The sequence below is a fragment of the Littorina saxatilis genome, linkage group LG11 (assembly GCF_037325665.1).
Source record: "Littorina saxatilis isolate snail1 linkage group LG11, US_GU_Lsax_2.0, whole genome shotgun sequence".
Classification (NCBI taxonomy): Eukaryota; Metazoa; Mollusca; class Gastropoda; order Littorinimorpha; family Littorinidae; genus Littorina; species Littorina saxatilis.
This window is the reverse complement of record NC_090255.1, coordinates 3,747,267-3,761,450: the sequence shown is the minus strand read 5'-3', so window position 1 is coordinate 3,761,450 and position 14,184 is coordinate 3,747,267. Positions and strand designations below refer to the sequence as shown.

Below are 14,184 nucleotides of genomic sequence, written 5' to 3'. Positions count from 1 at the left end.
AAAACAGTCAATAATGGACACTACTCTGTTCCATGGATAGGGAAGGAACTGTGGCGGTAGACTTGTCTTTATACTTCGCCTGTCTGGCCAGAAAACAAGTGGCTGCAGTCTGTGGTACATGATATGCACAGTCTCGTGAAAAACTTTGCTGGCCGTTGTTCTTGACACAGAAAAGATGTATGCCAGGTGTTGCAGAGGTGTGTTAAGGCGTATATGCATGAATGAGAGCTTGAAACTGTGTCAGTGCTCTGCGCGAGTGTGTTGGCAAATGCGGTGCAAGAAAATCAAATAATGTAACAAGTGTGAAGAAATTAGAAATCCCAGTAAAATATCGTACAGTATCGTCATTGTCCCTCAAAGAATCAAGTGTCATTTTTTTCTTGGCAAGTTCGTCTTTAAGTTCCCGAGTTTCTAGCACCAGCCTGTTTAGTTCATCCCGTAGCTGCTTTTCTTCATCTTTAGAAATCCAGGCAAAATTGTCATAGGTTTCAGTCTGGCAGTAAGTACCGCCACAGTCACCTCTCTTGGGAAGAGGAGCAGCCAGTTCTGCTGTATCCGAAGTACCTTCACCGTCACCATCACCAGCATCCTCTGCTAAATTAGGGTGAGAAGGAGTTGACTCACTCCCCACAAGCTTCTTCCTCTCCTTGAGTCTCTGGTACTGTCCTTGTTGGCTGTCAGGCTGTGTCCCTGCACCATACCCAAGTTTCAAAGTAGGTGTCCAGCTCGGACTGTTTACTTCCCACAGATGGTTGCCCTGCAGAAAAAATCAAAGGCAAATGTATTGTAAATTATGGATTGGGAGTTATTTTAAAAATAAGTCACCCAAACAAAATGAATGAGTAAATCTAGACACAGATCTACCCTTTAAAACTGAACTATGAAGTATCAACAATGACCATTTAGTGTTCAAATAAATTCTGATTATCAAATCCAAGTACTGTATTTCACACATATGACATTCTCACAAGTCCTGGTTTTGGGCAACCATGATAAGTCGTTATACTGAGAGTAAGTGTAAGGCCTAAACAAACATAGGTTTGGTTACGGTAACCCGACCTACCCTATTTTTAGGGGCCGACCCTATAACTTTTTATTACATTTGTCAACAAAAAAAAGGAAAACATGAACACGAGTGCAGAAAACGCAATGAAAGCAAAAGCGCTCGAGTCGCACACTTATTTCCCCGTCAAGTAAGTTTAATTTGTATACATTAGAAAAAAAAGGTTTAAAAAAAAGTGATTGCCTACCTTCCTACCCTATTTTTTTTGGCTATGTTACCTTAACCACACCTAATTATTTTTGTTTGTGCCTAAGACTGACTCACTCAGTCATAGATTGCACTCGGTGCATCAATCAATCAATGAGGCTTATAATTATATCGCGCAAATTCCGTGGGTACAGTTCTAGGCGCTCTGCAGTGATGCCGTGTGAGATGAAATTTTATACGGCCAGTAGATTGCAGCCATTTCGGCGCATATTTACCTTTCACGGCCTATTATTCCAAGTCACACGGGTATAGGTAGACAATTATTAACTGTGCCTAAGCAATTTTGCCAGGAAAGACCCTTTTGTCAATCGTGGGATCTTTAACGTGCACACCCAATGTAGTGTACACGGGGGGAGGGTTCGGACACCGAAGAGAGTCTGCACACAAAGTTGACTCTGAAATAAATTTCCGCCGAACCTGGGATCGAACTCACGCTGACAGCGGCCAACTGAATACAAATCCAGCGCGCTACCAACTGAGCTATATCCCCCGGTGCATGGCAGGACTGACCGACTGTCCGCACACAACCATCACAACACAGCTTGCATAAAACACAGACTAACCAAGGCAGGTGAACAAAAGCATGAGTACTTACCATTGACAAAATGATCACAGCACACGTATCTCCTAGCTGCTGAAGCTGTGCCAACCCTTCTCGCCGGCGTCGGGCAGTCAAATCCCTTGTCTCTTTGCCCTTTCCGTTGACAACACATGGAACAGAAAAGAATCTTCTGTCCCTATCTCTATCTTGTCTGTTATGGCAATGTTTAACACTACAACTAGAGACCATGTCGATAAATGCGGGAGATTCAGAGTGCAGATTTCGCGTGTTGCCTTCTCGCGAGTTCCGCCGGAATGTCTGAGGCAAGGCCGAAAACTCTGCATACGACTGTATGACGTCATCGCGTCAGAGCTCATACCAAGTTGTGTTGTGTTGTGTAACTTACAGATAAAAAAAGTTTAATCATGCAGTAAGAGAAATGGAAAGAGAACGTTTTTGTTGAGACAGAACAGAAAACTTAGGACGGAAAACTTTTTTTCAACAACTTCACGGGAGAGAATGCAAACACTAAACACTCCCGGTCATGACCTTGACCTTTTGTTTGTTTTCGCATTCAGTTCTTTTCCTACGGCAATTTCAGCTTGAAAATAAAAAAAATTTACGAACATTTTCTGTTAAATAATGTTTGGATATACGTTGTATTGAATTATACACAAAGAAAAAAAATAAAGCTTAGAAGTCAATTCTTGATTCCCCTAAATAATGAAAACTGCTTTCCCTAAACAATGAATTGTTTACGTAAATAATTCATTGTTTACGTAAATAATGATTTATTTAGCAACATTGCTGATTGTTTATAAACAATATAATATACGTCTAAATAATATATTGTTACGTAAACAATGAATTATTTACGTAAACAATAAATTGTTTAGGTAAATAATGAATGGTTTACGTAAACAAACAATTATTTAGAATTGTTTTACATTGTTTATAAACAATTACTTAATTAGCACATGAGCTTCTAAATAATTATTATTTAGCTAAAACTGGTGAAAAAAACATGAAAAAGTATCCAAATCATTATTTGACAAACGGAATGCCATAGTTATGACGGTGTATATCCTTGTTTGCGACTAAAAGACAAATCGTTGCTTCCACGATGCTCTGACCCGAGCAGGATCTTTAACAGAGATGTTCCACTGTAGTACTAACTAGACCGAGCAGCATCTTTAACAGAGATGTTCCACTGTAGTACTAACTAGACCGAGCAGCATCTTTAACAGAGATGTTCTACTGTAGTACTAACTAGACCGAGCAGCATCTTTAACAGAGATGTTCCACTGTAGTACTAACTAGACCGAGCAGCATCTTTAACAGAGATGTTCCACTGTAGTACTAACTAGACCGAGCGGCATCTTTAACAGAGATGTTCCACTGTAGTACTAACTAGACCGAGCGGCATCTTTAACAGAGATGTTCCACTGTAGTACTAACTAGTCCGAGCGGCATCTTTAACAGAGATGTTCCACTGTAGTACTAACTAGACCGAGCGGCATCTTTAACAGAGATGTTCCACTGTAGTACTAACTAGACCGCGCAGCATCTTTAACAGAGATGTTCCACTGTAGTACTAACTAGACCGAGCAGCATCTTTAACAGAGATGTTCCACTGTAGTACTAACTAGACCGAGCAGCATCTTTAACAGAGATGTTCCACTGTAGTACTAACTAGTCCGAGCAGCATCTTTAACAGAGATGTTCCACTGTAGTACTAACTAGACCGAGCAGCATCTTTAACAGAGATGTTCCACTGTAGTACTAACTAGTCCGAGCAGCATCTTTAACAGAGATGTTCCACTGTAGTACTAACTAGTCCGAGCAGCATCTTTAACAGAGATGTTCCACTGTAACTGGTACTAACTAGACCGAGCAGCATCTTTAACAGAGATGTTCCACTATAGTTCTAACTAGACCGAGCAGCATCTTTAACAGAGATGTTCCACTATAGTACTAACTAGACCGCGCAGCATCTTTAACAGAGATGTTCCACTGTAGTACTAACTAGACCGAGCAGCATCTTTAACAGAGATGTTCAACTGTAGTACTAACTAGACCGAGCAGCATCTTTAACAGAGATGTTCCACTGTAGTACTAACTAGACCGAGCAGCATCTTTAACAGAGATGTTCCACTGTAGTACTAACTAGACCGAGCGGAAGAATAATCACTCACGTTGGCCGTCGATATTTTGAGATTTCGTGGCCGAAGAACCACTTTCCCAGACTGTACTTGGAGCAGAACGAGGCGTTGTTGTACCTCAACGTCATGTACTCCACAAACCAGCCCGCGTCATTGCCAATTGGATCCATTGTAACTTCGAAATATTTCACCTGTTTGACCAAACAGGTGGGGGGGGGGGGGGGGGGGTATAAGTCTTTTTGCCGAAAAAAAAATAGAGAGAGAGAGAAAGAAAAAGGGGGAGCGAGAGGGTGGGTGACGGAGAGAGAGAAAGAGAAAAAGAGAGAGAGAGAGAGAGAGAGAGAGAGAGAGAGAGAGAGAGAGAGAGAGAGAGAGAGAGAGAGAGAGAGAGAGAGAGAGAGAGAGAGAGAACGAACAAGCGAAAAAACGAAAGTAAGGACTTTATTTAACAAGGATAAAGGTGTAGGGCACACTGCCTTGTCCTTAAACAAATACTAAACACATAATATCTACTAAAGAGGCATTAAACCTGTCCTTAAATAAATACTAAACACATAATATCCACTAAAAAGGCATTAAACCTGTCCTTAAACAAATACTGGACACATAATATCCACTAAAGAGGCATACAAATGGAATGAATTGATAGATAAAAAAAAATGCTAAATGCAACCAATATTAAATGAGATCAATGAGCGGTTTTGCTGCTAGCATTGGTCACCTCCCTTGGCCCAAGGGAGAGAAGCGTCTTACCTCCCCTGGCGCGAGCGCTAGAGGACACGATGAAAAATCGCTTCTTTGCGATGTGTAAATCGGTACTTTTCTATTTAATTTCTGCAGCTTAGGTAACTGCGCCATGTGTAAAAGATGGGTAGCATATGATTCGGACATACCTCGACACCACAAATTTAAACAAGTCGCGTAAGGCGAAAATACAACATTTAGTCAAGTAGCTGTCGAACTCACAGAATGAAACTGAACGCAATGCAACGCAACAAGACCGTATACTCGTAGCATCGTCAGTCCACCGCTCACGGCAAAGGCAGTGAAATTGACAGGAAGAGCGGGGTAGTACTTGCGCTGAGAAGGATAGCACGCTTTTCTGTACCTCTCTTTGTTTTAACTTTCTGAGCGTGTTTTTAATCGAAACATATCATATCTATATGTTTTTGGAATCAGGAACCGACAAGGAATAAGATGAAAGTGTTTGATTTGAAAAATTTAATTTTTATAATAATTTTTATATATTTAATTTTCAGAGCTTGTTTTTAATCCGAATATAACATATTTATATGTTTTTGGAATCAGCAAATGATGGAGAATAAGATGAACGTAAATTTGGATCGTTTTAGAATTTTTTTTTTTTTTTACAATTTTCAGATTTTTAATGACCAAAGACATTAATTAATTTTTAAGCCACCAAGCTGAAATGCAATACCGAAGTCCGGCCTTTGTCGAAGACTACTTGACCAAAATTTCAACCAATTTGGTTAAAAAATGAGAGCGTGACAGTGCCGCCTCAACTTTCACGAAAAGCCGGATATGACGTCATCAAAGACATTTATCAAAAAAATTAAAAAAACGTTCGGGGATATCATACCCAGGAACTCTCATGTCAAATTTCATAAAGATCAGTCCAGTAGTTTGGTCTGAATCGCTCTACACGCACGCACGCATACACGCACACACATACACCACGACCCTCGTTTCGATTCCCCCTCGATGTTAAAACATTTAGTCAAAACTTGACTAAATGTAAAAACAATGAAGACTATGCGCATTTACCTAAGCTGCAGAAATTAAATAGAAAAGTACCGATTTACACATCGCAAAGAAGCGATTTTTTCACCCGTGTCCTCTAGCGCTCGCGCCAGGGGAGGTAAGCAGGGCTAGCAGCAAAAGCGCTCATTCCACTCAAATGTTTATGTATAAGAGTTGTGGTGTAAGCGTATTAACGAGGTTTTATTGCAACCAGTCCTCGCCCAGAGGGGGACTTCTCTAATCACAAATACACACGGACATTCGGATAGGAAAAAAAATCCCCAGAGCTTTGCACTTCGTTTAATAATTATTTTTCTCGATTTGCTCTATAAATCTCTTAGTGCACTGTGAGGTCGTAATAACTTAAATAATAATAATAATAATAATAATAATAATAATAATAATAATAATAATAATAATTGTCAGTAAGTACTGGTGTCACATGACTGATGTGAACCAGTTGATTGGCTAATGGCGATGCGCTAAATCTGTTAGCACACTCTTGGAGTGCGCTAACTTTTTCACAGAGCGTATTCTTACACCCTTTGCCAAAGCGAGACTGTACTCTCATCCTCAGAATTAATTAATGACATGTAGCTTATATTCTCCACAATACCAATGATTATGACCATAAATTTCCTGCTTTTCAATTAAAGCAGAAGTGGTTTTTGGCTCACGTAAGTGTAGCCTATGCGATGCTAACTTTTGTCTGTCTGTGCGTGCGTGCGTGCGTATGTATGTGTGTATGTCTGTGGTAGAAACTTTAACATTTTTGGCTAAACACCGAAATACTCATTTCACGTGGTTAATTTTCAAGCACCATCTTCAAATTATTGAAGCAATGATCAACATTGTGTCGGCATGTGTGTAGTTAAATCGTGTATCCAAAGAAAACGGGTGGTGGGGGGTTTTGAAGGGGTACAAGCAGTTGACTGGTTTGTGTCGTGTTTGGTATGTAGACGGCAGGTCAGGTGTCAAGATCAGGTCAGGGGTAGCGCGAAGGATTGTGGTCCAGTTCTCACCTCGCCGATTCGCCGGGGAAGACGATTTCATGTTGTTCGGTTTCTAAGCTCCAGAAAAGTAAATAAAGAAGATACCAAAGGGAGATTTCCTACAATTTGATCTGCACAGCGTGTTTCCAATGTCCACGCGAGGAAGAGCTGTCGAAAGCGCGGCAGTCAGTGTCGATCTTGCAGCCGTATCCCGGTACGTTCAGAGACAGATCTAGTGTCTTCCACGCTGATAACGTGTCACCTACTGTTAATCCGTTTTGTTTTAATTTCTTTTTATTTCAGCAGACACGGATGTCAAACACAGTGCTAGGCAGTCACCTCTAGTGAAATGAGTTGATCTAAAGTGCCTGTATTGTTTGGATGTCTTTGCTCGTGGTTCGATTTATGTGAATTTCAAGACTTGCAGTAGAGTCTCAAGTTAAGTTTACTCTGCCCGAAAAAAACTGTCCACCATTTACTTGAACATGCAGATATAAGGAAACGGAATGAATCTGTTCTCAAAGTCAAAATGATCACGATTTTTTCCTCAGATTCAAAACATGCACTGTCATGGTTTTGTCTGTAAAATTTAGTAAGTGCAACAACTTCCTTGAACGTGAAAGACAGTTGTTGAATGCTAGATCTGTATTGCGTTTCATTCCAGACTCGATCCTCTCTTTGATTGTAGATCTACTGTTTGCTGTTTACGCACTATCATATGATTCGCTATGTAACGTTTGGTAAGCTTACCTTGCAACAGCTTTCTTGTCTTTGTTGGCATTTCTGGCTGTGTTGACCGTCAGAATTATTTTAAGAACCAGGCTGCTGCAGTCGACATGTTTCGCATATTGTAGGGTTACCATGCTGCATAGGTAAAGTGGCTTGTATAACCTGACTATTCTGTTTCAAAACACTGTTTATATTTGTGTAGGTTGTAGTCATCATAACTAATCGCATTTTGCCATTTGTTTCAGAAAGGAGGTTAACCTACAACAAGATCGACGCTATGTCAGATATATGCCTCAGCCACATGAAGACTTCCGAATTTAGATCTACTCGGCATGGTGACAAGTCTTGATGAAAAGTATAGGACTGAGGACAGCAGTGGAAAAAGTGCCCACATGGCAGGTACCTAACCCATTACCCTAGTCATTTTATCTGTTTGCCTTCTTTTGAAAATTATACATGGAGTTGATATGATGCGTTAGTTTTAACTGTGTGTGTGTGTGTGTGTGTGTGTGTGTGTGTGTGTGTGTGTGTGTGTGTGTGTGTGTGTGTGTGTGTTACGGAGTGAGTGAGTTTGTGTTATGTTACTGTTTGTTGATTTCTTACGGGAGCCTTGAAGGCTTCGCCTCTTGTTTTCTGACAGATTGCATGCGCCTGTGCCGCCCACAGTAACTGTTGCCACTGATCTAAAAATAGAACCCGCTGTGTCTAATTTTTCAGTTTCGACTTGCGAAGATTCCTCTCATAATTATGCCATGTTAGTGGTATGTAGCTTATAATCCACATTACCAAATGATGAGTTAGTATACAAATCCCAGCAGCTAACAGAAAACACAAGTGTTATTCCGATAACGTAGCATTAGCAGCTAGATCAGCACCGGCGTAGCAGACTACACTGAAATAAGACTGCATCTGTTCAGTAAATGAATGGTTTCCGAATTATTATTTCAAGGCAAAAACAATCGGAATCGAAAACGTGTAGGGTTTAGAACGTTCTTACCATATATAAGATTTATTACCAGCCTGCCTCGTGCTTGCAGACTCAGTGCAACGAGACGAGCAATTTTTGTTTATGAAATGAGACTCAGTGCAGTGCGGCGTAGCACTAGCAGACGACATAAATCCCGCTCAGCAAATTAACATGTTGGGCAAATGTGAACGATAAAACGATGGGGATATAATACGTGTAGGGTTCAGAGCATTCTTACCGTTCATATTTAGTACCAGACTCCCCGATGAGTGAAGATACCACACGAGAATCATGCCACTCTTATTTTGAAAATGTGCTTTCCGTCGACCTTGGCAAGGGGCAAAACTCTGCACAGTCAAGTCTGTCGAAGCTCGATGAAGGTTTCGAATCGCAAATAACTCAGAGCACAGTCCTTTCACAAAAGTAGATCCTACACGTAGCTTATCATCCACATTACCAAATGATGAGTTAGTATACAATTCCCAGCGGCTAACAGAAAACGCAAGTGTTATTCCGATAACGTACCACCTAGACCAGTTTGGAAGACTGACTCGATCGACTCTGTAGCAGACTACACAGAAATACGACTACATCAGTTCAGTAAATGAATGGTTTCTGAATTATTATTTCAAGGCAAGAACAATCGTTATCGAAAACGTGTAAGGTTCAGAACGTTCTTACCATATATATAAGACTTATTACCAGCCTCAGTGCCTCACGCGTGCAGACTCAGTCAGTGCAGACTGCAGTGGTTCGATTGCCCAGGTAGCCTAGCACAGTAGCAGACGACATTAACCCCGCTCAGCAAATTAACATGTTGGGCAAATGTGAACGAAAAAACGATGGGGATATAATACGTGTAGGGTTCCGAGCATTCTTACCGTTCATATTTAGTATCAGACTCCCCGATGAGTGAAGATAAAACACGAGAAATATGCCACATTTGTTTTGAAAATGTGCGAACCGTCGAGTCCCTCTTCGAGTCAATTCAAGGGGAGTCACTCCGCACAGTCAATCCGTCGAAGCTCGACTGGAGGTTTCGAATCGCAAATAATGAAGACTAGAGCACAGTCCTTTCTCCGAGTTTAAATGAGGTCTCTCTGAAAGATCATCACTGTTCAGATTAACGCTACACTGGAATTTACCAACAGAAATTAAAATGCGTGTGACGAAAGCACGACACACTTGAGACACCCCACACAAAAGTAGATCTTTACTGTACACGACCTGACCACACAGTTATGCCTATTCAAATGCGCGTTGCAAAATGTGCGTTTGGAATCTTCTTTTTGGCTCACGAAGTGTAGCCTATGCGATCGTAACTTTGTCTGTCTGTGCGTTTGTGCGTGCGTGCGTGTGTGTGTGTGTATGTCTGTGGTAGAAACTTTAACATTTCCGAGTCTATGTGTGAGTGGTTATCCAAGACTATGGATAAAGCTCGCATAAGATTACGTCACGGTCAAAAGTGTTTGACGTCAATTAATGCATCATGACGGCATGCCTCCCTGTAGTCTTTCTCTCTCGCGTGGTGTGTGTGGTCTCGGTCATTGTTATTTTGAGCGGGCCGAGACTATTTGGCAGTCGTGTCCCTGTAAGTAGGCTACATGCAGACACAGACAGATCTAGATCTAGTGTCTCTCTTTCTTGCACAGTATCACCTAAGCTTACTGTGTGTGTGGGTGTGTATGTGTGACGGAGTGATTGAGTTTGTGTTACTGTTTGTCTATTTCTTACGTGAGCCTTGAAGGCTTCGCCTCTTGTTTCTATGGCGGTACTGACAATAGCGTTATTGAAACAATCCCAGTGCACTAAAGGATTTATAGAGCAAATCTCGAAAATAATTATTGAACTCAGCGCTATGCGCTTCGTTCAATAATGAATTTTCTCGATTTGCTCTATAAATCCCTTAGTGCACTGGGATGTCTCAATAACTTAAATTGTCAGTAAGTACTGGTGTCACATGACTGATGTGAACCAGTTGATTGGCTAATGGCGATGCGCTAAAACTGTTAGCGTACTCTTGGAGTGCGCTAACTTTTCCACAGAGTGTATTCTTACGCCCTTCGCCTAAGCAAGACTGTGCTCTCATCCTCAGAATTAATTACTGACATGTAGCTTATATTCTCCACAATACCAAATGACCATAAATTCCCTGCTTCTCAATTAAAGCAGAAGTGGGTTTTTTTCTGACAGATTGCATGTGCCTGTGCCACAGTGGCCACTGATCTAAAAATAGAAGCGGCTGTGTTTCATCTAATTTTCGCCGACTTGCATAGATTCTTCTCATATGCCGTGTTAGTGGCATGTAGCTTATCATCCACATTACCAAATGATGAGTTAGTATAAAATTCCCACCCGCTAGCAGAAAACACAAAAACCTGTCTTTATTACAGTGGAATGCGCTGAGCCTTAGCAGCCGGCTGCCATTGTTAGTAGATCATCTGAACAATTTTGAGACTGATATTGTTGCTCTACAGTCAGCCTCGGATAGGATAGGAAACCTCCCACGGTTGGAAGGTTACTACTACCCACCCGAGGTTGCCCTGGCTGACAATGGGAGAGTACATGTTGCCACATACATCCGGGCAGACCTCAAGTACAAGCTTGTAGACCCACCAATGCAAGATATGGAAGGACTTGGTTCCATGTGTGCAGTGCAGATCTCCATGCGGGGAAGGAGGCCACTTAATCTAGTGAACGTCTACTATCCCAGGGGCTGCAAGGCACAGGGTTGTACCAATTGGCTCACTCAGCTCTCGTCAGATTCGGGCAGCTGGGTAGTGATGGGGGATTTCAACGCGCACCACCGGATGTGGGACGCCGACGCAGAAAGTAGCCCTGACACTCAGCTGGCTGAAGACATCAGCATCTCAGATTTGGTGCTACTTAATGATGGCACGGCCACCAGACAAGCCCAGCGACAAAGAGACAGATCATCTGCCATTGATCTTACCCTGGTTAGCCCCGAACTTGCCCTTACCATCGACTGGCAGGTCTACCCCAACACACTCGGATCTGACCACTATCTGATACACGCGACCATCCATGAAGCTGACCCTGATCCTGCTGAAGTTGATCGTACGCCAAAGTACATCTGTGCCAAAGCAGATTGGGAGAAGTTCAAGAAGACTCTGACGCATATATGTGGAGAGACTGAGTTCAAAGACAATGACATAGACTAGTACTATGGTAACATCAGACAGGCAATCCTCAGTGCAGCTGACCAAGCTATTCCAAAACGCGCTTCTGGGCCTCAAAAGAGAGAACAGGCACCTTCCCCCTGGTGGAATGAAGAATGCAGAGCTGCGGTGCAGCGCAAACGGCGTTTTACAAAAGCATATCAGAAGAATCAGTCAGCCTCCAATAAAACAGCCCTCGAAGAAGTTGAAAAGGAGTGTGCTGCGGTCAATGAACAGGCAAAAGCAGCCTACTGGACAGATTTCTGTTGTAAAAAGGTGCATAACCAAGGAAACGCGTCCCTTGTATGGAACAAGCTGCGAAAATTCAAAAGGAAAGTGTTCTTGCCTGAAAAACCTTTGCTGAACGGGAATGAGTACACACAAAGTAATCTTGAGAAGGCCGAGGTGCTGGCTGAGACATTTGCAAAAGTCAGTCAGGCAGCTCATATGCCACAGTCGCTCGCTGATTACCGTCGAAAGGAAGAAGATAAATTCGGGCGAGCAGCAGCAGACAACTCACTGCCGATAAACCAGGATCTGGGTATCAATGAGTTGAGGAAGGCAATCCAAGGAATCAAATCCGGAAATGTTGCAACCGGCTTAGACCCCATTTCATACAACATGATACGCCGGTTTCCTGAGCCAATGCTGGAAGTGCTGCTACAGTTTTACCAGCACTGTTGGGCGAGCTCAAAACTTCCCTCAGCCTGGAAAAACGCTCTGGTGATTGCTCTTCCCAAAGACGGTAAACCCCGGCACCTGCCGACAAGCTACCGCCCAATTTCACTCACACCTCACCTTGGCAAGGTATACGAAAGAATTGTAAAAAACAGACTAGAACACTTTCTTGAAAAGAACAACATTCTTCCCCTCTGCCAGGCAGGCTTCAGAAAGGGTCGAGCCTGCATGGAGCATGTGGTAAAACTTACAGCCCACATCAAGAAGGCTAAAGCACGAGGCAGAACAGTGCTGGCAACCTTCTTCGACATTAGAAGAGCATTTGACACGGTCTGGCATGGAAAGCTAATTCAGAAAATGTCCAACATGGGGATCTCAGGGCGCCTGCTGGAATTTGTCCAGGAATTCCTCACAGACAGGTCCATGGCTGTTAGAGTGGGGCAGTCCATCTCTCAAACACATGTCCTAGATATGGGGGTGCCTCAAGGAAGCATCATAGCCCCCATATTGTTCAGCATCATGGTCCACGATGCAGCAAATCTGAACCTCAAGGAGGCCTCATTGTCTCTGTTTGCCGATGACATGGCCCTCTGGGAAGCAGTCAACTGCAAGTCAGAAAGAACAATCAAAACAAAAATGGGGCGGTACCAAGAAAAAGTCGACCAAATCGCTGACTACATGCAGACGAATGGCTTTGAGCTATCTACCAAAAAAACCGTGTTCATGGCTTTCACAGGAGTGCAGCTTGTCAAAAGGACATGTTCCATCACCATAAATGGGGTGCAGCTGGTGCCAGCAAATAAAACCAAGTTCTTGGGAGTGACATTCACAAGCTCTCTCAGTTGGGGCCCACACATAGACTCACTTGTGAGAAAAGCTCAACGCTCTCTAAACCTGATAAAGGTTCTGAGCAGAGAGTCGTGGGCAGCCGGAAAACCATTGATCCATCTTGTCCGTGCCCTTGTTCGGTCGCGCCTCAGCTATGGCCAAGAGGCTTTCTTTGCAGCTCCTGACAGTCAGTGGGTAAAGCTTGAAAGAGTAGAAAGAGCCGCTCTCAAAGTGGCGCTGGGGGTCCCCAGATCGGCAGTCTCCACTCTACTTTACCAGGAAGTGGGATGGCTGCCACTGAAAGAGGAATGCCACCTCAGATGTGCACAGCTGGCTGTCAGAATACACTGTGTCCCAAACACGGCAGTGGAAGTATTTACCCCAGACATGGGAGATACCGACCACATGCAATACAAAGCTCTTGAATCCAAGACTCATACATACCAAACAGTGCTCCCAATATACAACCATGTGAAGGGCATATGGGAACAGAGTGGCCTGTCCAAGGAAAAGCTGGTCACAGGTGGTACTCTTCCTTACCCTCCATGGCTGCTTGAAGCCCCAAATCTGATCATGGACTATGGAGACGGCCTCAAAAAGGCAGAAGACCCATTGCTGCTAGCCACAGTTGCAAAAGAAAAGATCGATCAACGATTTAAAAGCCACCTACAGGTCTTCACAGATGGTTCGATCCTGCAGTCAGGGGAGGCTGGGTGTGCCTTGTCGATTCTTGGACTTGATATAACACGAAAATACAAGCTAAACAAGGGGATCAGCATCTTCTCTGCAGAGTTATTTGCTATCTACATGGCCTGCACACTGATAAACGATCTGCCAACCCCACCCCTGGGGGTGGTCATCCTTACGGACTCAAAATCCTCGTTGCAAGCACTTGCACATGGCACCAAGAACAGAGGAGAGATGCAAACTGAAATTCATTTCTTAGCCCACCAAATTATGACAAAAGGAACAGACTTTTCCCTCATGTGGCTGCCATCCCACACAGGAATCCGGGGAAATGAAATGGCGGACAGAGCAGCAAAAGCAGCGGCTATGTCAACCATGCCAGTGACAGAC

General features: G+C 43.0%; 1 long non-coding RNA gene across 1 annotated transcript in view; it reads right to left on the bottom strand.

The window, feature by feature from the left end:
- The window catches only part of LOC138979450 (uncharacterized), a 62,482-nt gene that overhangs the window by 21,239 nt on the left and 27,059 nt on the right, over positions 1-14,184 (bottom strand). Inside the window, exon 3 of the long non-coding RNA XR_011460032.1 lies at positions 4,007-4,164. This is a non-coding gene — a long non-coding RNA (uncharacterized lncRNA). The remainder of the gene's footprint in view (positions 1-4,006; positions 4,165-14,184) is intronic.